Source organism: Ostrinia furnacalis, unplaced genomic scaffold (genome assembly GCF_004193835.3).
Source record: "Ostrinia furnacalis isolate ACB-3 unplaced genomic scaffold, ASM419383v2 OfSCF1657, whole genome shotgun sequence".
In the NCBI taxonomy this organism is placed as follows: Eukaryota; Metazoa; Arthropoda; class Insecta; order Lepidoptera; family Crambidae; genus Ostrinia; species Ostrinia furnacalis.
This window is the reverse complement of record NW_021131896.1, coordinates 761,300-786,503: the sequence shown is the minus strand read 5'-3', so window position 1 is coordinate 786,503 and position 25,204 is coordinate 761,300. Positions and strand designations below refer to the sequence as shown.

At 34.7% G+C, this 25,204-nt stretch overlaps 1 protein-coding gene across 2 annotated transcripts in view; it reads right to left on the bottom strand.

Moving 5' to 3' along the window:
• The window catches only part of LOC114353434 (neural/ectodermal development factor IMP-L2), an 83,623-nt gene that overhangs the window by 43,522 nt on the left and 14,897 nt on the right, over positions 1–25,204 (bottom strand). Inside the window, exon 1 of one of the 2 annotated variants that reach the window (XM_028305454.1) lies at positions 13,061–13,133. The exons of the other annotated variant lie outside the window; for it this stretch is intronic. The gene's annotated coding sequence lies outside the window, so the exon portion shown is untranslated. Of the gene's footprint in view, positions 1–13,060; positions 13,134–25,204 lie in introns of those variants that run through there. 2 annotated transcript variants of the gene reach the window in all.

The following is a 25,204-nucleotide window of genomic DNA, read 5'->3' as shown; positions in this document are numbered from 1 at the left end:
TTAAGTGCGAGAGCGGCAAATAATGGTGGGTGCCGTACAAGATTGAACACCGTGTGTTCTATTGCATATTTTCCTTTATTTTTTAATCAGTTTCTTGTTGATACTTCGGGACCCTTTTTGCATACATCTGCTATATAAATTAAAAACGTGGATAATCCTTAGCTCTTTAATAAAAATTGAAAAATAATAATATTTTAAATTAAAAAATATAATAAACTAGCTTTCCGCCCGCGGCTTCGCCCGAGTGGAATTTTGTCTGTCACGTTCCTGTTTCAAAAACCGGGACAAAAACTATCCTATGTCCTTTCCCGGGACTCAAGCTATCTCTATTATGCCAAATTTCATCAAAATCGGTTCAGTGGTTTAGGCATGAAAGAGAGACAGACAGACAGAATTACTTTCGCATTTATAATATTAGTTTAGACAATAACTAGAAGTAGACTGTCCTGATCATTTTTATTTTTGACTGAAAATTAAAAAAAAATCCACTAAAAATTAAATTTTAAATTTATTTTTATTACACAAGATAAATAAAAAAGTGTAAACTTTAAACCAGTAAAGAGAAGTTAAAAAAGTACAAACATTAATGGTATAATTTGACAAATAGCCGGATGAATTAACGTGCCTTTGATCGTCAGCCTTCACCGTGAACTCGAAGGGTCGGGTCTAAGTAGATAATGAGGGCAAGATGAGCGGTAATTCGGATGCGGATCGTACGTCAAAATTGACATTTACTGGAGTCAAGCACCCCGTTTCTGAATTTAGATTTTTAGCATGCTTTAATGAAAAATTGTCATTTATTTTTTGAAATAGAAACACTTTTACTTGTCATATAAAAGAAACTAATTAATGAACAAATAAAAGAAGAGAAAAAAAATCATTAAACATACATTTGGCTTAAAAAGCGCTATCAAAGTCAAAGACAAAATTTCTTTATTTGCATGGACTATTAAAAATAGTGCTTACCAATCATCAATCAAATATTAAACAAAAGAATAATTAAAAAAATACTTTCCAAGTTTTGTTTAATCTCGGATTTAAACCCTACAACTTCTATAGGACAAATGTAGCCTACAGTGCTGAGAAAAAGCAGAGCAAGAAATTTTGTTACTTTTGTTTCACGGATAAGTCAAAAACTTTCTGTTTATTTAAAAATATTTTTAGTACCCTAAGTCCACAGTTAGGGTACTAAAAATCTTAATAAAACCGGTTGTATAAAGATTGTTTTTTTAAATACTATTTTTTTAACAATGGTTTTGTTTAATAAAAAAATAATTGATGACTTTTTATGAGTTTTTCTACCTAGGTGATCGATTAATAAGGTATTTTTTTTATCAAAATATAATTCCAAACTACCAAAAGTTTGACATTCGTCGTCCTAAAATTAAAATACAGGTGTTCAATAGTTGCCTACGATCGCACCCAACAAAAAACGGACATCTTAAATCACTCCAAACTTCGCTGCTGTCATTATAATAATAAAAACTATCCTAATGTTATTTACGACGTACATCCGATAACCCATTTTGAAGTTTATAGTCCGGGAGATAGAGTCGATTTTTGGCATATATTTTTTTTTGGTTATTAACATTTATATCTCAATTTTTGGTAATACCGAACGGAATCAGACATTGTAACTTAAAACGTAATTTAGTTGGCGATTACGTGCGAATTTTCAATTTAAATTCTAAACTTAGTGATGTTTTACTGACTACTTCTTAAAATGCATTTAAGTTTTTTCTAACTTAAATTACTAATTACATCGGTGCTAAAATTATAAACGTTTTATTCAGCCACACAAAACTTATATTTCGATGAAATATTTATATATTTTACTTTATAAAATTTAGCAAAACTAATTTAATATCATCGATTTTTCAATTCAAAAATTATAAACCGAAATCCGGCACAACCACATCACTATAATCGGTATCGTTGCTTAGCAATTACTGAAATTATTTTTCTAATACACCTATCAGTTTTTTGGTCGTAAATCAAATAATTATGCACTGGCAAATGAAACTGTGATAATTCATGGTCATTAAGCAATAAATCTTGTAGAATAATGTGTGATCCTTGTAATTGAATGCGTCAGCCGTTGCCATGGCAACGAAAACCGTTATTAGTTCAAGGTTAAATGAGCATGAGGACTCACGAGTAGCGTGTAGCGGAAGCAAAAGCGAGCAAAAAATGTATGAGTAGGTATGCCTGATATGCTGCCGAGGTTTTGTATCCGCGTTTCTGACATAAGTATAATTTTTTGCGATGAATAAAAGATGATGAGTTGTGTTTTTTTTATATGAGTATTTTTTGTAAAGCTTTTTTTCTTCACCTGTCTCCCTGACTATTCAAAAAAATTTATAGAGTTATTTGATGGTTACATAGTTAGTTTTTAATAAAAATGAAATATTTTTCTAGACATCCTAAACATGTCCAAATTATGTTACCTAGTTTCATACTCAGAAAAGCTTCAATGGACAAAAATTAATCCATATAAAAGAATAGCGGCCGCCTGCGACTTCGTATGCGTGGACTCCGTTTTCCCCTTTTAGGGGTGGAGTTTCGTAAAATCCGTTCTTAGCAGATATTTACACCCTGTATGAAACCTACAGGCCAAGTTTCAAGTTTGTAGGTGTTACAGTTTCTGAGATTTCGTGATTAATCGCTGTTATAAAGATTACAAATGCCCATCACACTTACATTTGCTATCTTCAGGACTCAAACCCGCGACCACAGTTGCCGTTGTTATTCGGAAGCAAACCGGCAGCCAGGCTATCAGATTGAAATTGTACGATAAGTGAGATTGCAGAAGCACTATTACCACTATAGTATCGTTAAGAATCTGGGCGAGTGTGAGTTACACTAATGCAGAGGGTTCCGTGCATTTTTTTACATTATTGTACTTTTAAATAGGGATGGTAGGGCCCAAAAGATAAGGAGACATGTAAAGTGCCCCATAAGGGCTACCTTTTTCTTTTTTTATTATTTTCTATTGACGTTCATAAGTGCCACTTGTGGTCTAAACTGAATAAATATTTTTTGATTTTGATTTTGATTTTTGATGTTTACTAGGTAAAGAAGCAAGAGTTTTAATTAGTCCGTCAGTTAACTTATCAAAAAGTACTCAACACCTATTTTTCAATTTTTAAAACTAATGAAAATGTAAAGGGATAAAGCGTACCAAAATTCTAAAGAAAATGCCCGTGACGTCAGTGAGTGCGTAAAATTGCAGCACTTTGTGACGTCGCGCGGAACTTCAACGCACTATAACTTTATAATTATTTGTTTGATATACGTGTGCAATAGTTTTTTATACTAAAATTGACGGACTAAAAAATTTTTTTTAAGAAAGTAGCCTATTATTCTTAATAATATTACGTATAAATTATATGTTAAAATAATATGCATTTTTATATTATTCTGTTTGATAACTTTGTATGGGAAGACGAGTTATATTTATGTGAATTTGCTAAAATCATAGAACAAACATTTTTCATGGTTATGTGTGAAGACTAAGTGTGTGGTAGTAAGGTTGTGCTTGATTTACGAGACATCCTGTATATTAAACTTGACATTTTCAAATTAATTTAAGTAGGTCCTACACATTTTACGATCCAAAGTTACTTTACAAAACTAATCAAATAAAGAAAAATGTTTGCGAATCGTTTGTAGTCGAAATATATCGAAACGCTTCATGTATCCTTATTTCGAACTTGTTTGAGGTCCAAAACCCACAAAAAAAAATTGCCCGTAATACTAAACAAGAGTCAATTTCGATTCAAAGTCAAGTCATGGTTACTATACTAATTGATTGGTCTCGATTTACTAGATCCCTACTAATATTATAAATGCGAAAGTAACTCTGTATGTCACGTCTAAACCATAGGCATAGGCATAGTGATAGTTTTAAGTCCAGGGAAATAACATAGGATAGTTTGTATCCCGATTTTTGAAATATGGACGCGCGCGATAAAGTTTTTCTAAGACAGACAAAATTAGACGCGGGTGAAGCCGCGGGCAAAAGCTAGTCAGTGTTATAAATTGAATTGAGATTAATTGAGCTTCCTTTTTATGAATACTACATTAAAACTTAAGCACATACTCAACCATGAAAAAAAATCGTTTCTGAATACGGGTCCGAGAAGGCGTCATAGTGTCTACATCGTAAGTTTTTTGTGTTGAACACTTTTTGCCAATACCAGCAACCTTCGAATTCAACACAAGTAATATTACCTCACTATATTCAATGGGATTGCGTAATAGAAAGCCTGTAATACCCACATGATTCATCGCACAGACAAAAAATGAAGAAATGACAACCCGTCATCAGTCAAACAAAAAACGCGCGAAGAAATGACACGCGCAAAAAGTTTGGCTTACACTGATCAGTCACAAAATACCACGTGTAAGTTAAATTAAAATTCTTAGGGCTGATTTTTCAATCGTCAGATATTTTTAACTGAAGAATATTTAAGTATATTTCCATAACCTTTTTATTTTGACATTGTCAGTCTTTGATTTCCTAAGTGCAAGCTAGGCAGGTAAAGTCAATGTAATCTTGTCGTCGTTTTACGGTTTAGGTAGATCAAGTTATTATAAAAAAAAAAACATTTATTTTCAGACAAAGCAGTCCATATTTTGGTTGGTAACAATTTGATCTTAGAGACTATGTTAGTAGGGTAGTAACAATGTTCTTAGAAGTATGTTATTTTACCTCTTATATCAACGGTGCATCAAATTTAATACTGTAGTATCTTAACTTGCTATAGGTGTTATTTTGTAACAAAAAACAGTCACATATCGTGGCATTGTCAACTTTCATGAATGACGAAACTAATATCATCAATAGTAACCTTCAGAATTGCATTAAATGACTCACCAAAATAAATCACAAAGGCACCTCACAAAAACAAAATGCACGGCTAAAAATACACCAACCTTGAAAACACCAAACGAGGAAAAGTATTATTTAACAATTTCTTCGAACTAATATTAAGCCACCGAACTGGTTTGGTTACGTAATATCCACAAGAAAGCCCCGGATAAAATGACTCAGAGCAGAGACGTGAAAAAAAAGGAAAAAAAAAGATGGCCGACGAAAAAGCGCGCGAAACAGCAGGTGTGTTGAAGGACAGCGATGAAAGTAGGTACTTGTGGTTTTCGAGATGTTAGAGATCCGTGAATATTAGAATTAATTTCATATCAATGTTATACTTACAAATTAAAAACTTTCAGTTTGTTTGTATATTATGTGCATTACGTGCACACAGTCCATACCACACCCAAAAAGAAAGATGGTGACAATGCAATAAAAATAATAAAAGCACTTTTTAAAAGCCTATTATTTATAGAAAGGACTTTAATTTAATTTTAACGGATGGATGGTTCCTTGTTATTCTCTAGAGAACTCTCAAGTGAAATCTACTGACCGGATTTTGATGAAACTGTGCATGTGTATATAAAATATATGCCTGTTTATAACGTTAATATAAACTCACGCCGGTAAATCCGTCGACAAAAATATCTGTCCATAATATAAAATAATAACTATCCAATCTATCAGCACGACCGTTCCAATTTACTTTATTATTTTCGGCTAGAGATTTAGTTATTGGTAACACAATCTCATTTCTTATTCTATTTTCTGAGTGAAATTCGAACTTAGCTGAAAATAGAACAGTTGATATGTCTGAAAATTTCCATCTTTGTTGCTAGCTAAAAAAAATTAAATCTAGATTTTAAAGGAGTGGCATACTAACTGGGCGCTGCTTCTTCTTAGCACTGGCCCATTTATTGTCCTGAAGCAGTGGTAGGGTTAATACTGGGACGTGTAAAAGTGCTTTTTAAAAGCCTAATTGCATAAATAAATGAGTTTTTTTTATGATTTTTTTTATGAGTGATCCTTAGATAAAGCCAAGACAGTGCTGGTGATGCAAGGGATGTTTTTAGATAAAATCTTGTAGAGTTTTTTAGGGAGATATTTTTAAATTACATCCCCAAATGGGTTGAAAAAATGTGAGAAGATTATGAGAAGATTTCCAAGAAATTCATGGCATAGGGAATTTGAGAGAGAAAAGCGATTTCCGTCCCGATCTCAGAAAAGCGATTGCTTAAATGGAGGTTCCAATCTACTTTATTAATTAAGAAAAGCTAGTTAACGAGAATCAATTATTTCATTCTTATTTATCTCTGAATGACCTCAAATATAATTTCTATGATATTCTTGATGTCATCACACAATTTCAGCAGTAGTCAGTCACCTGTTTTGGCATTTTGCACTTACTACAATATTGTAGGCATTTACATAATACCCAATTATTACTAAACTAACATTTACATAAATAGTTATGATCTTATACATAGTAGTTATATTTTAACTAAGTAGTACATGATTTAGGTATCAAATAATACCTAAAAGATCTTCAGACTATACTTACTAAAGGCATTACTGTACAGTTTCCAGAAGCTATTAAAATGATATTAGTTGTAGCTTAAGCAAATGTCAGGTAAAGAGTAATAATGTGTAATGTTGTTTAAATTCTGCTCAAAACTGTAAATCCCTCGTTTGTATTCGAAACTTTACACTTAGCTTGGCATAATTTGTTATAGGTACCTATAGAGTAGAAATCTTTGAACTATATTGAGTAATATTGACTCTCAAGGGTTCTGGGTTCATTTCGAGATGAGACAGAGCAACGTCAGACTCCGAACATCTCTTAAAGTCTGACAACCAAGTTATCACAACAACACAGTAAAGTCTGATTGATAAACATTTAATAAAAGAGCTAGAGAAGATTTTTAAACATTTGTACATAATTATTTCAAATTTTTTAAACATTTGTACATAATTATTTCAAATTCCGCATAATTACATATTTATGCCCTTTGTCAATGGTTTAAAAGATTAGATTATGTTAAGGGTTCAAAGTTGGCTACAAATATCAACAGCCGATAATCATGTGTTTTATGAAGAGCGTCGAAAGTGAAGCCAAGTTAATCTTTACAAGATTTCCTTAACTGTAACATAAGGAACCAAAGGCAACTAGTAAGTATCTGGCAAAAAGTGCAATAAAAACAAATGGTACGGAATTTCTTTACAACTGCGCACTACTAGCAGACAGCAAAAACTAAAAATGACGAAAGCATCTCCTTAACCGGTTGCAGCGCGGTTTTGAAAAGTTTGTCAGTTTGTGAGTTTGTCTCAAAAAGATAAAAAAAATCCATTTATATTAGGTATATTCAGTCTATAAATTAAAATCAGCTCAGATACCGACAGTAGGCTAAATGACAAAATTTCAGTTATTTGTCAGTCACACAGATAATTAGAAAATATTTCACTCGTATTTTTTATTTTCTTTCTTAATTAAATAATAACAATCCAACAACGAGTTGAAATGGCACGTTACGTCACGCCTATGTAGAATTTTTACTTATAAGTAACGTCACGCGTCATTTCAAATCAATATAATATAATACTGTTATTATTCGATTATGAAAAAAAAAATGGAAAAATACGTGTCCAATATTTTTTTATTATCTGTCTGACGGACTAAATAGAATTTAGATTTCATTACCCTTATTGTGTGACGTGTATTAACGTGCACTGAAAAGGGCCACAAAAGTTTTTCAAACCTAATAAACAATATTAAAGATATAAAAAACAAAATTTTCTAGTTTCTTCATGTTATTGAGCATTTTATTGCATTAATCAGCATTGGATTATTTTAAATGGGTATTTAATCTCAAAAAGCCTAATGCAATCTAAAAAATAAAAGTTTTATCAATACACGTGTAAATCATTGAGTATACATTTTATTTCCTTTTACTATTATCTTACAAATTATGGGTTTTACCGCCAGAAACAGATCTCATCCAGATAAGCCGGATAAAGCACAATATTGATTGAAATAAAAATGAAAAAACTTATTTGATAATTTAAAAAAAACAACCGAATTAAGTACGTCCCCCTTTTGTGGAAGTCGGTTAAAAATGAACGCAAGCCAGAATGAACAAAATTCAATAAATTCGTTAAAAATGAAAAAACTTTGGCTGGGTTGCACCATCTTACGTCAAAGTTAAGACAAACGTCAAAAAGCTGTCAAAATCCATATAAAAAGCACAGGTTATCGACAAAGTTACGGTCAAAGTTAGATTAAACTTATCAATCAAAATGAGTGTTATGTTAAAATGGACGCATGACCCTCAGGCACTGGCCTTTTTAGTTGCTTATTATGTTTTTTTATTACACAAAGAGTAAATAGATAAATATTGCATAACGCAAACAAACGCTGGAGCACAGCTTAGTATTACAACCTTGGCAATGACCTCTTTCACTTTTTGCCGTAACATGACTCGGGCAAAAAGTTACTTTTGTGACATCGCAAAAAACTGATTTGACAGTATAGGTATAAGTAAATGTAGGATTATCTTTTGATTGAGTAAATGCTGGGCTTTTGACATTGTTGAAAACTCTTATTGAATTAGTGAAGGACTCGTTTTAAATAAAATTAAATGTAGGAAATAAACAGGTCTGGTAATTATTGCCCCATTGCAGTGGCAGGGTTAATATTACTTTATAACTACAATTATTATTAAAACGTGCGTTATTGAAAATATTAACATAGCTACTTTTTTGGAAAAAGTTTTTGTTAATTCTTTAAAGCCAAAAAGTTCAAATTCAAATTCAAATTATTTATTGCAGTAAAGTTAGTAAAGTTTTGACAAAGACCAGTGTGTAGTATTCAAATATCATTTTGTCATGCTTATAACAAAAAGAAAAGTTAATATTTAATGCTAATTTTGTATTTACCTAAGAAAGAGCTTGCTTAGTAAGTGGACTCTACTTATTAGGTCGTAAATTGAAAGGTGTCCCTTAAAACATACTTTTTACTTAAACTAGTTAAGCAGGCCTGAATTATTCTCAAGTTTCAGAATACAAACATAGACGGCTAAATATTATCTTGGACCAAAGCAATAAATCCTTACTGATGTATGGAAATACGATAACAGCTTTATTATACACACTAAAAAAAGAAAATGCGAATGCATGTCTGAAATCCAGGACAGCATTTGCATTGTGGTGATGTCATCTTGAAGAAAGATTTACACAGATTACTGTAGACAGAAGTTCTAAGACACTAGCCTGGGTTTTAGATTTAAGATGATTAAGGCCGATTTTCTATATTCATTCTTAATCCAAATCCGTCCTTCAACTGTCAAATTTCAAAGTGTTTTTGGCCAAAATATCTAAGATTTTCAACATTTTTACATTTTGTAAACGCTTCGAAAATTGAGGATATTTGATCGAAAATAGATTTGAATTTGACAATAGATGGACGGATTTGGATAGGGATTGATTATAGCAAACGGGCATAAATTCGCTCAAACAGATACAATCACTGAAGAAAGGCAAATCCATAAAGTCGGTAATTTAAAGATTCTAAATATTCGAATAGAATAACTATGCAGGAGAAAATATTTGGTATCAATGTTAGCCAGCTTTATTTGTCACAGTCTTTTAAACACATGGTTAAACAGGTTGACCTTTTTCTACAGGTTAAATGCAACCACTTTTCCAAGAGAAAAAAGTTCAAATATTCCAAAAAAATCAAGATTTTCATACAAACTGTAATCAATTAGTATGAGAACGTAAATTTTCTTGGGATAATTTGGATATTGTTCCTGAACGAAATTTGTGGCAATTGGTGTCTGAATTCTTAAATAAACATTTTCACAAATTCACTAGAAAAAGCAATTAGGTCTACTTTTGGCCTTCGTTCTGTAATAAACTAAGTCTTACATCACCTTTTACATCCACCCATAATTGCAAGTTATTCCCAGAACCTTTTAATTTGATTGCTTAAGGTTTCTTGTTGCAACTTGTTCGTTCCCTCGGGATCTAACTGGGTCGGTTAGCGACTGCACTTCAAGAGGCTCTTTGCATTTACGTCATCGCTCTCACGTGGTGAAACCTCTTAAGCATAAAGGTGCAGCCACTAGATTGTGGAGTTGGGTAGAAGTGGGATACAATTTCGTTTTAAAGTGACTTCAGAGTTATTGAGAGACTATTATAGAGATGGTGGACCAAGATTAGGGGGACTCTCAATTTGAATGGATATCACTTGGTGAAATTTTTGTTCCACTGTCTGTTTGGTGCAGCCACTAGATTGTGGAGTTGGGTCGAAGTAAAATTTCTGACTTCACCATACCATTTATATGACCATGTTAACATGGGCTAGTGTCGGCTCATATACCCATTTACCTAACACCCTGTATAGATAGATTAAAAATTTTGTATGTCTTAACGTTCGCTATTATTGGATATTTTACATGTAGGATCTGTTTTACTACTTATTTGCTGATAAGACCCTGGAAGCCTAGTAACCTATGTATCTGTCAGACGAACAACAACTTTTGCTTGCACAGCTCCAAGCATATTTTTTTATGGGACAACAGGCAAACGAGCATAGAGAAATCTGCTAGAAAAAGTCTCTTTCCTACTCAGATAGCATCGTCAGATAAATATTATGTTGATTAGGTTAAAGTTTACCCATTCAAACTGGCATTATAATGCATTAATACGTAAAGGGTCCTTTATGATATTTCTATTGAGGCAGGTTGATCAATGCGCGTGCGCACTTCATTGAATTAACATTTACTTGTGACGTTAGACAATACTGACCGAATTATTCAGATTTTATTCCTTCATACCATATTCCTGGAGGTGATGCAATCGTGACGGTAGTTGTATGTATATGTTACAGTCAAAACTCATAGGTAATCAGTCAAAAGTGATGTTGACCAAGGGCATCAGTCAAAACCACCTTTGAGTGCAAAAAATCATCAAAAGTGGTTTTGAACGATTACTCGTATGAGTTTTGACTGTAACATATACATATAAACATATAACTCGTTCCCGGTTCGATTCCTCAGGTTAATTTAGAAAACATTTTTTTTCTTCTAGCAATGTATCACCGGGGAACCAGACGCAGGTTAGTGTACCATCCCTACATTGTCGACATTCCACCAGCTCGCACTATGCGTTTCGATAATTTTTATAAAGCGAACAGCTAGGGACTGGAATTCTCTGCCTGCTGCTGTTTCCCGAATACTTTAATTCGGGCTTTTTCAAGGCGAGAGTGAATAGGCACTTACAGGGCAGATATATGTGCCATCCTAGATAGGCGCGATAGTGTTCGGGAATGTAATATGTAGTAGGCTTTTGCTATATACTTAATATGATAAATTAATCTGAAGGAGGCAATAGAATTCGTCTAGTTTTCAGACACTACTGAATAGCTAACTACAGATAAGAAGAACGTTTGAAGAAAAGCAAATCTAAAAACTCCGGTCCGTTATTGAAATGCTTAAGTGTGAATAAACAACCAAAAATAGATTCCTTTTAGGGTCTTGTTCCATCAAAGCAGAGCGGAGCGGAGATAATGAGGAGAGAAAGAAAGAAAAATGATTTTTACGTCGTTCGTTAGTTTAAGCCGAATGACGTCCACTGTATAGGTTAGTGTCCGTGACTCTCACTCGGCATGGGGCACACTGAAAACCAGCGTCGTGGCTTCCCTCACCGGGGGCCACGGCATATGCTGAGTGGGGTCCCATTGCGATGGGCATCGCTGTGCGACAGGGTGGCACTGCTTAGTTTACTTGCTCATTCATTGTATGTTTTATGTCACCTCTGTCTTATTTGCTTTTTTTTCATTTTACCTCATTTGTCTTTTGTGATGTCCATGGCAATAAATGTTTCTTTCTTTCTTTCTTTCTTTCACTGCTGGATAAATAGGCCTCCCTGGTTATTTCATACTATTATTTAGTACCAAGGAATAAATAAATTGCACTTTGTATACATTTGCATTTTATTCGCTCTGCTCAATATTTTCCACTGAAGCGGAGCGGAGAGGATTCGTGAAAAAATCAAAATTATATTGGAATATTATAAATAGCCCTCGTCTTTGTTGGTGAAAAACGGGCCTTAGATTTCGATATTTTCACTATGTATTCTCCGTTTAACTTCGGTTCGAAATCTTTTTGATTATTCAAAAATATATTTTCTCCTCTCGGTTTTGGTGGAAACCTGGCCTAAGACTGTGATGGGTCATAATACAGACAGGCTTAAATCTTATTCGAATATAATCTCATTTTGAGTCCTTTCATAAAAACGTGTCTAAATCTATTTATCTATTCATAAAGACCTGAAAAGAAACTAAATATAACTTATATTACTTTTCCTTTACATAATATATTTTATCTCTCAAAGAAAATAATTTCGCGACATTCCTTTGTATTTCAGTTTTGACGAAATTTCAAAGAAATTGTTTCCATATAAAGTAAGTCTACGAATACAGGTAATTTTCCGTTCATTTCAAAGCTTAGATTTTTGCCTTTTCATAAGACTAGATATTTATATAAAGTCAAAAAAGATACTTAGAATTCGAATAGATTACAACCACAAACAGAATAGAAAAGCCAGTTCACTTCGCTGTTGTATCATAGATGCAGTCGCATTGGCGGGCGATAGATTTATTTCGATGGGCAGTAGATAGATATTTATAATCTATAGAGCATACCACACTAAATTTATAATTACAAGAGGCACAAAAATTAGAACAGCTTAAGCGATATCTTTAAGTTAACCTAGAAAGACAGTATTATTTAATTAAAAAACTAAAGAAAAACTTTTGTCAAATGATTTTTTTTATGTTTTTTAAATGGTTTTAAAAAAGGACACCGGTAGAATTCGTTTCACCATTCTATTGATGATTCTCAAAACATTTACTTATGATGAAAATAATTATTACAAGTGCGTTTCTTTTTAATACGAGTAGGTAATTTTAAATAATATTTAAAAAATGTGATTGAGTTACAAAATAAGTTATGTAACGTGAAAGTTACAAAATAATAATTAAAAAAATATTGAAACAAGAAAAATACTGTTTTAAAATACCTATTTATGATGATTGCGATAAAGTAAGACTGCATCATCAATTTATAAACAAACAAAAAACAAGGCATCAATCAAAACTGAAAATTATTAAGACTAAGTACTTACAGAAATCTTTTGAAATGGAAACCGGTTCTAAACTCCGAACTTTTCGGACACAACTTTAGACGATGATCGCACGAATACGTATGCGGCTGCCGACGTCTGATACCATGGTTATATAATACCTCACACCATTAAAGGACCTTACAGATTACAAACATTCACACAACAAATACAAAGCTTGACGTACAAGCTCGAGTTTCCAAATAAAAAATAAAAAACACTTGTAGTAGGGGAGACCGAGGCGAGTTGTAACGGGGAGAGTTGTGACATTGTCATTTTTGGAAACCTATAAACTTCTATCAGCGACCTTGCAAGCCGCTACCAATCGATCAACATGGAAAGCATTGGGGGAGGCCTATGTTAAGCAGTGGACGTGCTATGGCTGAAATGATGATGATGATGATGAGATGATGAAATCGACAACGTCACAACTCTCCTCCGTTCCAACTCAGAGGTGGAATTGTGTAAAGCAATCGTAATCATTTGACAGTTCATAACTTACGATTATTCTGTCAAACGCTTTTTTTAACTGACTTTATCGTACGTTATGAACTGTCAAATGATTACGATTGCTTTACACAATTCCACCTCAGCTCGGTCTCCCCTAACACTATACTATGTTATTTGTTATTATTTCAATCTGACAACAAAAAAAACAACAACTTTTTTTTATTAACATCGGTTCAACATGTTATTTGTTATTATTTCAATCTCACAACAAAAAAAAAACATTTTTTTTTCAACATCCGTTCAACAACAACTACCTATTGATTCATTTTGAACTGGCTTTTCTGTTTACGCTGCACACAGGTCGTTGACCCGCCGGTAAACATACAAAACGAAGCCGTCAAATGTATCCGTTTATCAGATACTTAACACCTGGGGCGGCGTGGGTCAAGTTGCGAGACATTGTGGGAATTTGGTTTGATGAGCGGGCAAATTATATTTATATACTTTATTAGTTTAGGCTGTCGTTTGGTGGGAATAGGGTCATTATAGGTTTCTTGGTATTGAATAATGCTCGCATGCTGCCACAGGCTCTACGTTTAGATAAAAAAAAAATAAAGTGAAGGTTAGATATGTTAGTTTTTTTATATAAAAGACTAGTGACCAGCCCCAGCTTCGCACGGGTGCAAATTATGCATGCATACATGTATTACTACTTCCTTCCGTTTGGCCAAATTACTTTTCGCCAAATATCACTTCGCAAACAACTTATCGCCAAAGTTTCATTTCCCAAATGAACTTTTAGCAACTGTTCTTTTCGCAACTAATTCATTTGGTCAAATTATCATTTGGTAAAATTTTACTTGGCAAATGTTTATATAGCAAATGTTTTATTTTGCCAAATATTATATCCCAAATAATTTGTTTGGTCAAATTGACACTTCACATACCCACCGTTCCCACAAATCAAAGCATAAGGCACATGATCATGGTTTTCACAAGAATTTTATGTAAAACAAAGAGATTTCAGAAAATAGTATGGTTGCAAAAAGTAGGTATTGCAGAAAATAGTAGGTTAGGTTAGGTTAGAACAGTGACCCTTAATGCGCGAAGGCGAGCGAAGCGTGCCGCGGCAGCGGCCGCCGAGCGCTAGAATCACCTCTATTGTGAATGAATCATTTGGAAATTTCTATAAAGAGAATGAAATAAGAAAATTAAATAAGAACAAATTTTATATTAACTACCTACTAAATAAAATAATAACCACAAGCTAATTTGTATCCATTCTATGCACCAATCAAATTATTTTGTAAATAGTTTATCGTGAAATATTTTTGCCAAATGAAACATTTGGCAAAACATACTTTGCCAAACAATAATTTGCTAAACAATAATATGCCAAAAACGACATTTGCGAATTAAAAGTTTGCAATAAGTTATTTTGCCAAATGAGAATTTGCCAAATAAAAATTTGCGAAACGTTGTTTGCGATGTGATAATTTGGGAAACGTTTTTTGGCCAAACATTAGTAATCCATTACTACTACTACTCTATCTATTAAAAAACCCGCATCAAAATCCGTTGCGTAGTTTTGAAGATCTAAGCATATCTACATAGGGACAGACAGCGGAAAGCGACATTGTTTAATACTATGTAGTGATGATTTTATATTGGAGAGCTTGAAGGGGTAACATTGTCAGTGAAATATTAATTTAGTGCAATAAATGCCAGAGAAATAAATATGTTTAAAAAAAGTAGTTTAGAGTGTGATTCTTAATTGCTAAAAACTTAAAAATATAACTATGTTATACACCTTATTATACTTCTCAAAACGCTCTATCTTCCATTTAAAACCGGACGAAAAAATTACTACGCAGTAAAATCTAGTTAGTTAGCATTTTGGAATTTAACGATCCGTTTTCAGGTTTTAATTAACTATTAACATTAGATTTTAGCCTTTGAGTTAACATAAATTTGGAATATAACCTTTCAGATTATTTCGGGGGTATCAACCATTATGGAGGCCTGTTGTAGATACGGTTTTATAGAGTCGGTTTTAATAAAATTTTATGTTATGAGTTTAGGTTAGTCCGATGTTATTATTTTAATGTATAGAGATAATAATAAATAAGTTACATTAGCAACAAAGTACAAAAAAGCCTTGTATTTTTTAAATAAAAGCTATTGGAAACAAAATAGTTTAAGGCTGAGTTACACCACCTAACTTTGACCGTAACTTTAACGATAACCGGTGTATTTTGTATGGAGTTTGACAGATTTTGACGTTTGTTAAAGTCAAAGTAAGATGGTGCAACCCAGCCTAAGCATTAAGTATTTTTATAGAGACCAGTAACACAAGAAAAAAACTTTTTTCAAGGGTCACTTTACCTAAAAGTTATGTAAGTAACTAAAATACCTAAACAGAAATAAGGTCACACTGTCATTGTGAATACATCAATACAACATGGCTTATTATCTTTTTTCATAAAAAAAAGTTGCTGTCGACTTTTTTATCAATGGCGGAAGGTGTGGCTTATTCTTTTTTTAAGTACTCATAATTAATGGTATAAATTTATTTAAGAATAAATTTGTGTAAAATAACTTAATGATTTAGATGAAAGGCGTATTTTTGTACTTATTTTTGTCCTTAAAATATCTTTTGACCTTTAAAAGTACTTCTTGATTTATTTAAGGACGTAAAATCTTTAAATACGCACTTTTTTTGTCTACTGCTGGACAAAGGCCTCCCCCGAAGTTTTCCATAACGACCGGTCTTGCGCCGCTCGCATCCAGGCTCTTCCTGCGACTTTCACCAGATCATCGGTCCACCTAGTAGGAAGCCTGCTCTCGCTACGTCTTCCGCCCCGTGGTCGCCACTCGAGAATTTTTCTGCCCCAACGGTCATCGTTTCTACGAGCTATGTGCCCCGCCCACTGCCACTTGATTTTAGCAATTCTGGGAGCTATGTCGGTTACTTTGGTTCTCCTCGCAGGGAAACTCCGAGCATAGCCCGCTTCATCGCCCTTTGGATGACCTTGAGCCTTCTTATGAGGCCCATGGAAATTAATATGGTTTTATATTGAAAAAAAAAAAAAACTACACAATTTTTTGATAGGTTAACCAGTGTCTGTGAAGTGCAGCGGTAAGTGCCCAACAAGTCAAAAAACTAAACAGAAATTAGAATTTATAGTAACTTCTCAGTCATTCTGAAGTCGATTCAAACCGTACTTGCTAATGCAAGATCAAATCGATCAATCTCGATACAACATATCAAAATATCGCCGCCAAAACCGACTCTTTTACTCCAGAACACCATGGAAATCTTTTCCAATTGTGACGTCATCATTCATCATCACGCGGGCACAAGTCAATAACCAATAAGCGTGGACCTCCCGCGGTGCGTGCGCAGAACCAATCGCCGATGTCAGGGATCAATGAGATGCAACGGGCTGCAATTGCATTTTAGTTAGCGACAATGTGCAGAATATAACGAGCTGTTACTGGCCACCCAGCCTTTATCAATTCGCCATTAAATAAAAAAAGGAATAACAATAAAAAAGGAAAATGTAAATTTATTGAAGCAAAAATGAAAAAAACAAAAAATAATGCCAAAATTGTGTAAAAAGAAAAAAAGAAACGAATTACTAGGAAGGCCAAAGTAAAACATAAAAAAATAAAAAATATTATAAGGTGAGACGCAAAACTAATGTAAATTCGAGGCGACATATCATTTTCGGCGACTCGTAATACTTAGATAAAGTTTTGGGATGTAATATTTGATTTTTAAAGATTTAAAGATACTTTATAAACGATAAACGTTAATGTATACTTTTATGGAAAAACCGATCCAATCCTTAATACTTGAAATAAATTCGAAGAAATCATAAAGGAGCTGATTCTAAGGAAACGATAAATTGAATTTAATCTCCATAGACGTGTCTGTTTTTTTTAAAGATAATATAATAGGTACTGAAGTATAACGTATCTTTTTTTATGAAAAACCAATCAAATCAAAGAATCAAAAGAAATAAAAAGAAAAATCGTAAAGAATCTTTAAATAAATTCCAAGAAATCATAAAGGATCTGAGATTCTAAGGAAACTATTGAATTAATTGTCCATAGATAGATAAAATTTAATGTTTATTGCACACCACATATAAAACAAATAAAAAATAATGGCATAACATTTTAAAGCCTTTGAAAAAACACGTAAAATCTCCAATGCATAGCTGAGCTCACCGCTTAGCGCATAAACTGACCTTCTACCAGATATAGAAGCATACATAGCACCAATGCACTTGCGGAGACAAATCAATCGTTAGGTTGGTAACAGCCACGAGATGCGCGCGGGCAATCGCTGGTGTCAGGCGTGAGATCAATTGGACACCGCCAGGGCCGCCAACGTGGCAAAAAAACAAAAAAAGGGTAAACACAAGGAGTTTTTCCCAGACTTCAAAAAAACAATGAGGAGGTTAACAATTCGAAATTGAAATATTAATTTGTCTTTGAGGTGTACAGAAGATCTAAAATGACAAATGATCACCTTTGACAAAGTTAATAACAAATACAGTTTTTTCAGACCAGAGCGTGACCCACGGTTATTTCTCAGAGTAGTTATTGACAATAGTACAGAAGAACATTGAAGAAAAGTGAGAAATACAGAAAGACGCTCCTGTAGGAGCTGTAGCTTACTCTGGATTGATATTTCCAGATAGTTCGATGTGTAAACAATAATTTGGTCAAATCATCATCATAAGGTCATCAAGTCACCACCAGAGGAGCAAGACCCTTTCTAATTTGCCAGAGGCAAATAAAGGATTTGGCCTACACTCCTCATGCTGGCTAGACAGGTTGGAAATACTTCGTTCGTTTCAGCGGAAAGACGTCCACTGCTGGACAAAGGCCTCCCTCCCCCAAGGATTTCCACAAAGACCGGTCCTGTGCCGCTCGCATCCAGGCACCTCCCGTGACCTTCACCAGATCGTCGGTCCACCTAGTGGGAGGCCTGTCCACGCTACGTCTTCTGGCTCGTGGTCGCCACTCAAGAACTTTCCTGCCCCAGCGGCCATCAGCTCTACGAGCTATGTGCCCGCGCGAGGAATACTTGATGTTCGCATATTTCTTTCTTAGTCACCTCTTACGATATCCACGCAGAGTCCTATTATACTGCTAGACTGGAACCATATAGCAGTTCTTTTTTTTTCATATAAGACAAGACAGATATTTGACAGCAATCGCACCTGGTGTTAAGTGAGATGCAGTCTAGGATGGTACATATCTGCCCTGTAAGTGCTTATTCCCTATCGCCTTGAAATGGCCCGGATCTTCAAAGAATAAAAAATACTTTTAACATTGAATTCTCTTTTGTTTATTTTGTTTTTAAAAATCCTGACGTAACCCGATCGGTAGGTTATAAGGGCGAGACAGTGCGTCTTACTTTATTTATAAGTCAGACCAAAATAAAAACCTAAACTTACCAAAACTGCGCCGCAAAAAGTCCAGTCAAGGGCGACAAGGTATTTTCTATTTATAGTAATTAAATAAGAGTGATCAAATCGAGGCGAAACAACCTTAATTTATTGATTGTTCGATATTTCTCGAATGAAGGGCACATGTTTTCCGTCTTTTTTTTTGTGTGGAGCACGTGCATTGCGAATTTTTCGAATTGTTTTTGCTACTGTGCACATTTTAATGTTACCCTCTCTTTAAGTTTGTTTAACTGACATCACAAAACCATCAAAACTATTTGCTCGGTTTATCTATCTAAAAGCACAAAGTCAGTCACCTTTGAGGACTTTACGAAACTCCACCCCTAATGGGGTAAAACGGGATCCACGCGTATGAAGTTGCGGGCGGCCGCTGTTAATTTTATAAAAAGCCTCAATAGGTACATGCTTGAAATTAATACCAGTTTTGAGTCTTACTACCTGATACGCGTCTCAGTTACCAAATTACACAATGACTCATCTTTCCCAAAACGCGTTTCATCTTTTTATTTCAAACCCTGGGTTTATTTTTTATTTTGCCAGCCCTGGATGCAAGTTAGACTGCACGGCGACTGCAGCAATCAGCTGATGGACTTTGACAGCAGGCCGGCTGAACACGTGCGACTGTGCGACTGTACCAATTAACGAGGTTATTAATGAGTGGTTTGCTCATTAGTGGGGATGTAGAGTCGACAGTGTAATAGACTGAACAGTTTTGTTGCAATAGCATCTATGATGACTATGAAAGATGCTACAATTTTTATCTTCGTGTTCCTAGACAGAACAAACTTACACATAGTTAATTCGATTGTTCAATAGACTGTTTTGTTGAAAAATCCTCATTAACCCTGTTACTCGTTGGGAAATAAAATTAACAAAACTACCTCTGTGGTCTAGTGGTACGACCACCTGCTTCGGACGAAGAGGTCCCGGGTTCGATTCCCAACGGGGGCAGATTTTTCTGTTCGGTTTGGTTGGTGGTAGGGCTTGTTCCAAGTCCGCCTGGCTAGCTACCACCATCTTACCTAAGTCTGTCGCCATAACAACATTGTTAACAGCATTGTTGTGTTCCGGCAGTTAGAGGTAAGATAACCAGTTCCTCCGTGGTTGAGGATTCCGGGTGAAGCTCGCTTCCACCTTCGGCCTGATCTTCACTTACCATCAGGTGAGATACAGGCCAAGAGCTTCCTCGTTGTGGATAAAAAAAAATCCCATGCAGTTACACCGTTGCCCGATGGGACATCTCTTTAAAATGTTTTGTCCCAACGAGTCACACTGTTACTGACTGCACTGTTAGTGAGCTGCCACACTGGTGGATTACAAGCGTTTTAAAGCGGAGCAGTCACGTAGCGGACACGCCGCGGATACGCAACGTTTCCGCCTCGAGTGAGCGGTGTACGATGTTCTACACTCAAGTGTATCGCAGCCACAGCTGCGTGGCGTGGCGTGGCCACTCCGCTTTGAAGACGATTGTAATTCCCCAATGTGGCAGCTCACTTAAGCTAGTTTTATCGTGATACTTACTTTATCGTTAATTATAACACTAAAATGGATTCTGAAATGGTCTCAGTCTGCGGATTAGCTGTAAAACTGGCAATTTATGAAGAGATAACCCGATAACCGTTTGATCAAAATGTATTCTATTTAAAGGCGAAGCTAATTTTAGGATCTTGAAGTAGTCAAGGGCTGTTACAATATAAATGCATGGAGTAGACCTACTTTTAGTGAGTAATTTGACCAGAGAGTGGAGACACAGGAGATAGTAGTAATATCTCGGTCGTGGTGTACTGAAAATAAGTTAAATACCGTGACTCCTTATGTCATTGTAAAAGGGGATATTTTGCAACAAATATGTACAGTGTATAATACAGGGTTTCTCAAACTATCGGCTCTACGAACCCCTGTTAAAATTTCCAGGGGACAGCGATCCCCTTAACTATCTAATTTTTTATGAAAGAAAAATAAGGTGTATATTCAATAAAAGGTAACAAATAAAGTGCCAAAGAAATATGTGGTGGGTCCGCCTCTTTCTTGCAAATAGAGTCAATTTACGAGTAATTTTGGACAATATTTGAACCTAAATTCTGCCACCATTACGTAAATCGAACCCTTAGGGGTGTGCGTACCCCACTTTGAGAAATTATGGCCTAATGTATAGAAATGAAAACTTCGAAAAGGAAAAATTGAAACCAAAACTCATCAGCCAATAATTCTCATAATCTCTACATTTTCGGTTACAGAAAGATTTATTGGTTGATGCTTATAAAAATACCTACTACTACGCAGGCAAAATTGTGGCTCATGAAACTGGAAAATATGGATCTCCAAGTCTACTGCTTCTTTCTATTTTGTGGCTGAAGTAACAATGTCAACAATTTCTGTAATGCCTTTGATGTCTAACTGATCGGATTTTGCGGTTTTCTTTGAATTCTAATCAATATCGTTTGTGTATAAGCCAAAGGATAATATTAAAAGCCTATTTGCTTATTACCCGGTTCTAAGAATATTATAATCTTCTGGGGCTTGTGTAATAATAAATATTGTTTCTTTTTCTATTAACTTTTTGGAGAAATATTATCAGAAATGAGGAGATCCGCAGGAAAACCAAAGTGACCGACTTAGCCCGCAGAATTGAAATAAAGTGGACTGCAACTGGGGCGGCGTACATAACTCGTAGAGCTGATGGCCGTTGGGGCAGAAAAGTTCTCGAGTGGCGACCACGTGCCGGAAGACGTAGCGTGGGCAGGCCTCTACTAGGTGGACCGACGATCTGGTGAAGGTCGCTGGAAGAACCTGGATGCGGGCAGCGCATGACAGGTCGTTATGGAAATTCTTGGGGGAGGCCTTTGTTCCAGCAGTGGACGTCATTTGGCTGAAACGAAAGAACGATTTATAAAACCCTATATACATACTTACAGGGTTTTGTGCAAAATTAAGGAGGTAATCTAAATTTAAAATAAAGCGTTCGGTCAGCCTTAGCAGTTGGGTAGAAACAGTGGTGGAACTACGGTCCTTAATTATAAACCAGTCTCGGTTTTGATTTGCTCTTTTAGCATACAAGGTTTCACCCGCGGCGTCGTCCGCTGTGTGTTCATTTTGTCACAGGTTATCCTCCGGTTTGCCGTGTAAGTATAATGGATATGTGAAATAGTAACAGGGAAAAAATAAAAATGGCAGATTAGATTTCCGTTGAAAAAAGCACGATGATTTATAATTATGTTATCTGAAGTTAGATGTTTTTAACTTTTTTTTATGCAGAACCAGGCAGGTATTTTAGCGCAATCGCACCTGATGTTACTGAATAAGTAACTTTATTGCATTTCATGTTAAGTGAGATGCTTCTTATATATTCTTACTGACGGGATTGCTACCATGTACTTTAATTTTGAGTTTCCGATATTTCGGCAGTGTTGCAAGCGCCATGGTCACGGAGTAACTAAAGAAACCATTTATGTTAGTGACCATGAAAGTTTAAAACAATATAAAGTGAGATGCTGTCTAGGATGGTACAAAGTAAGGTTAAAGTAAGCTGACTTTAACGGTAACTATAACAATAACCGGCGTTTTTTGTATGGAGTTTGTTAAAGTTAAAGTAAGATTGCGAAACTAGAGATGTCACATAACTAAACCATAGCGATTTATCTATCGATTTTTTTCGAAGAGTTAGTAAAACCTACTTTTGGAGAAATATTTTGTATGGGTGTTATTTAACCAAAAAACATGTTTTTTTTTTAATTGCAAATATTATTGTAATAATTTTTTATTGACAATATTCAAATTTCATGGTTTGTGTTCAAAAAACGATTCCTAAAAAGTGCTGGTTATGTTTCTTTAAATTAAAAACTACAAATTAATTTTTATGCGTTTATTAAAGTCAATAATCGAAAAATATGGTTGATTTTTGTGATGTTTTTAATAACTAAGTAGTCACTGCAATCGATTAATGAACTGCGGAAATAATCGATTTTATTGTTGTTTTATGATTTTATTGTTTGTATTTATGTTAGGTATAATCTGTGTTTCTTTGTTCTTTTATTTTTTTATTTTTACGGCGACCCCAGTGCCCCAAAGGTCCTTGCTGAAAATCAGTGTCGTGGCATCTTTGTCACGACTAATGCTGAGTCAGGGACCTTTTTGGCACAGGGCACTATTTTTATTTTTCTTTTTTGTTTTTTTTTCTATGTTTTAATCTTGTATTGTGCCTATATCATGTACCTATTGTGTATTGTGCCAAATAAATAATATTCTATTCTATTCTATTCTAAACTCAGCCTGTGCTTTAATAGATTGTGAATTGCAAAAAAACAAAAGCTTTTCTTATGAATACGTCCCTCAAGGAGACTGAAGGTGGACACAAAGTAGGGGAAGACGGTTTTGCAATCAATCCGCTGCCCGATGGACGGTTTCCCGTATTTTTGCTTAACAATTGTACCAGTGAACTGGTTAGGAACAAAGATATAGGTCTTGGATTCGTTTCCCGGTACTTTACTGTCCCGCTGAACTCGATAGGAACAGATAAAGTTCTTGGATTTACCGTTCGGATTGAAAAATAATCTGGTGCCATTAGGTGCCTTAACAACCGTATTATTCTTGCTAGATGCCAAAAAATTATGTCAAGCCATACAGAGCTAACACCCGTATTCACAAACGATGCTTGCTTATGTAAAGCAGAAAATCGAACGCACAGCGTTCAATAGAGCTCTGTATTTGGTTTATGTGTGACCCTGCGCGTCCAAGCGCATTATGAGACCTCATAGTAAATGTTTGCGAATACGGGCGTAAGTGTTTATAAAATTATTACAAACTAGCTGACCCGGCGAACTTCGTACCGCCTTAGCGTAGAGATTTTCTTAATATTTTTTTCCGTAAGAACCATCCTTGGACTTCCACAAACATTTAAAAAAAAGAATTATCGAAATCGGTTCAGCCGTTCACACGTGATGCCGTGACAACGCGAAACGGGTTTCATTTTTATATATATAAGATAAGATAAGATAAGATAAGATTAATGATAGTTAATTATTAAAACACTATTATTTTCATTAACACCATTAAAATATTTTGGAGAGATAGGTTTTGAAGTAATAGTTAAAATAATTAACTCTGATACATAAAACTGCGGGATTTCATAGTTATATTGTTTAGAATGTTTCTAATTTTCTGATTGACAAAAAGAAACTAAAGAATGCCATATGGCTTTAGTTGGCTTTTTGTACTTAAATATTGCGTGCAATAAAGGTTTAAAAATAAATACTGGACGTAACTTATTACAATTTGAAAAAGTATTGTTAGTAAGTATGTATATGTCAACTACTGAATTAATTACGTCTCAAGTTGACACTCCCGATAACATCTTGATATTGATTTTATTATTATTACATACGAAATAATTAATAATTTATCGCCGTCTCGTTGTATATTCAATCATACAATATACTATGTGTGTCGAGGTCATATGGCACGTCAATTCACGTCATTGCTACGTAAGTTCAATATTAGCAAACGTTACGATTTTAAATTCCGGTAAAAACGCAGTTTGGTTAACCTAATTGTAGTTTTGACAAAGGAGTGAATCATCATCATCAACAGGTCATTTAGTCTCCTAGCGATGTTATGGATATGGAGTTTCGGTTATGGATACGGTTACGGATACTTTTTTATTTCGGATATCCGAAAGTTTCGATTACGGTTACGGATATCTGTGCTTTAGAATGCAATTTGCAATAGTTGTCCAACACTGATCATTCATGGCCGCACACTTTATCGCACATCGAATAAAAAGTAATAAAAAAATAAAAATTGATAGTGGATGGCATTAAACGGTACCTAAATCAGGCTGTTATGCCTTTACATAATAATGCTATACAATAAACTATTTAAACTGCCTACATCCGAAACTATCCGAAACTTTTGAATCGGTTACGATTTTTTTATTTCGGATAACCGAAACTTTCGGTCACGGTTACGGACATCCATAAAATCCCTGGTCTCTACTGCAGGAGCACGGCCCTCTTTAATTTTCCCGCTACCAGAGACAAATGATGGTGTTGAGGCAAAAGTCCTCGAGTGACGACCACGATATCACATATCAAACCCTCCTTTTCTATTACTCAGTTACTCACAAACCACGGATACCATAAAGAATACCTCCACAGATTCAAGATTACTGACAATGACACATGTCCCTGTGATAATATAACCACCCAATCAATGT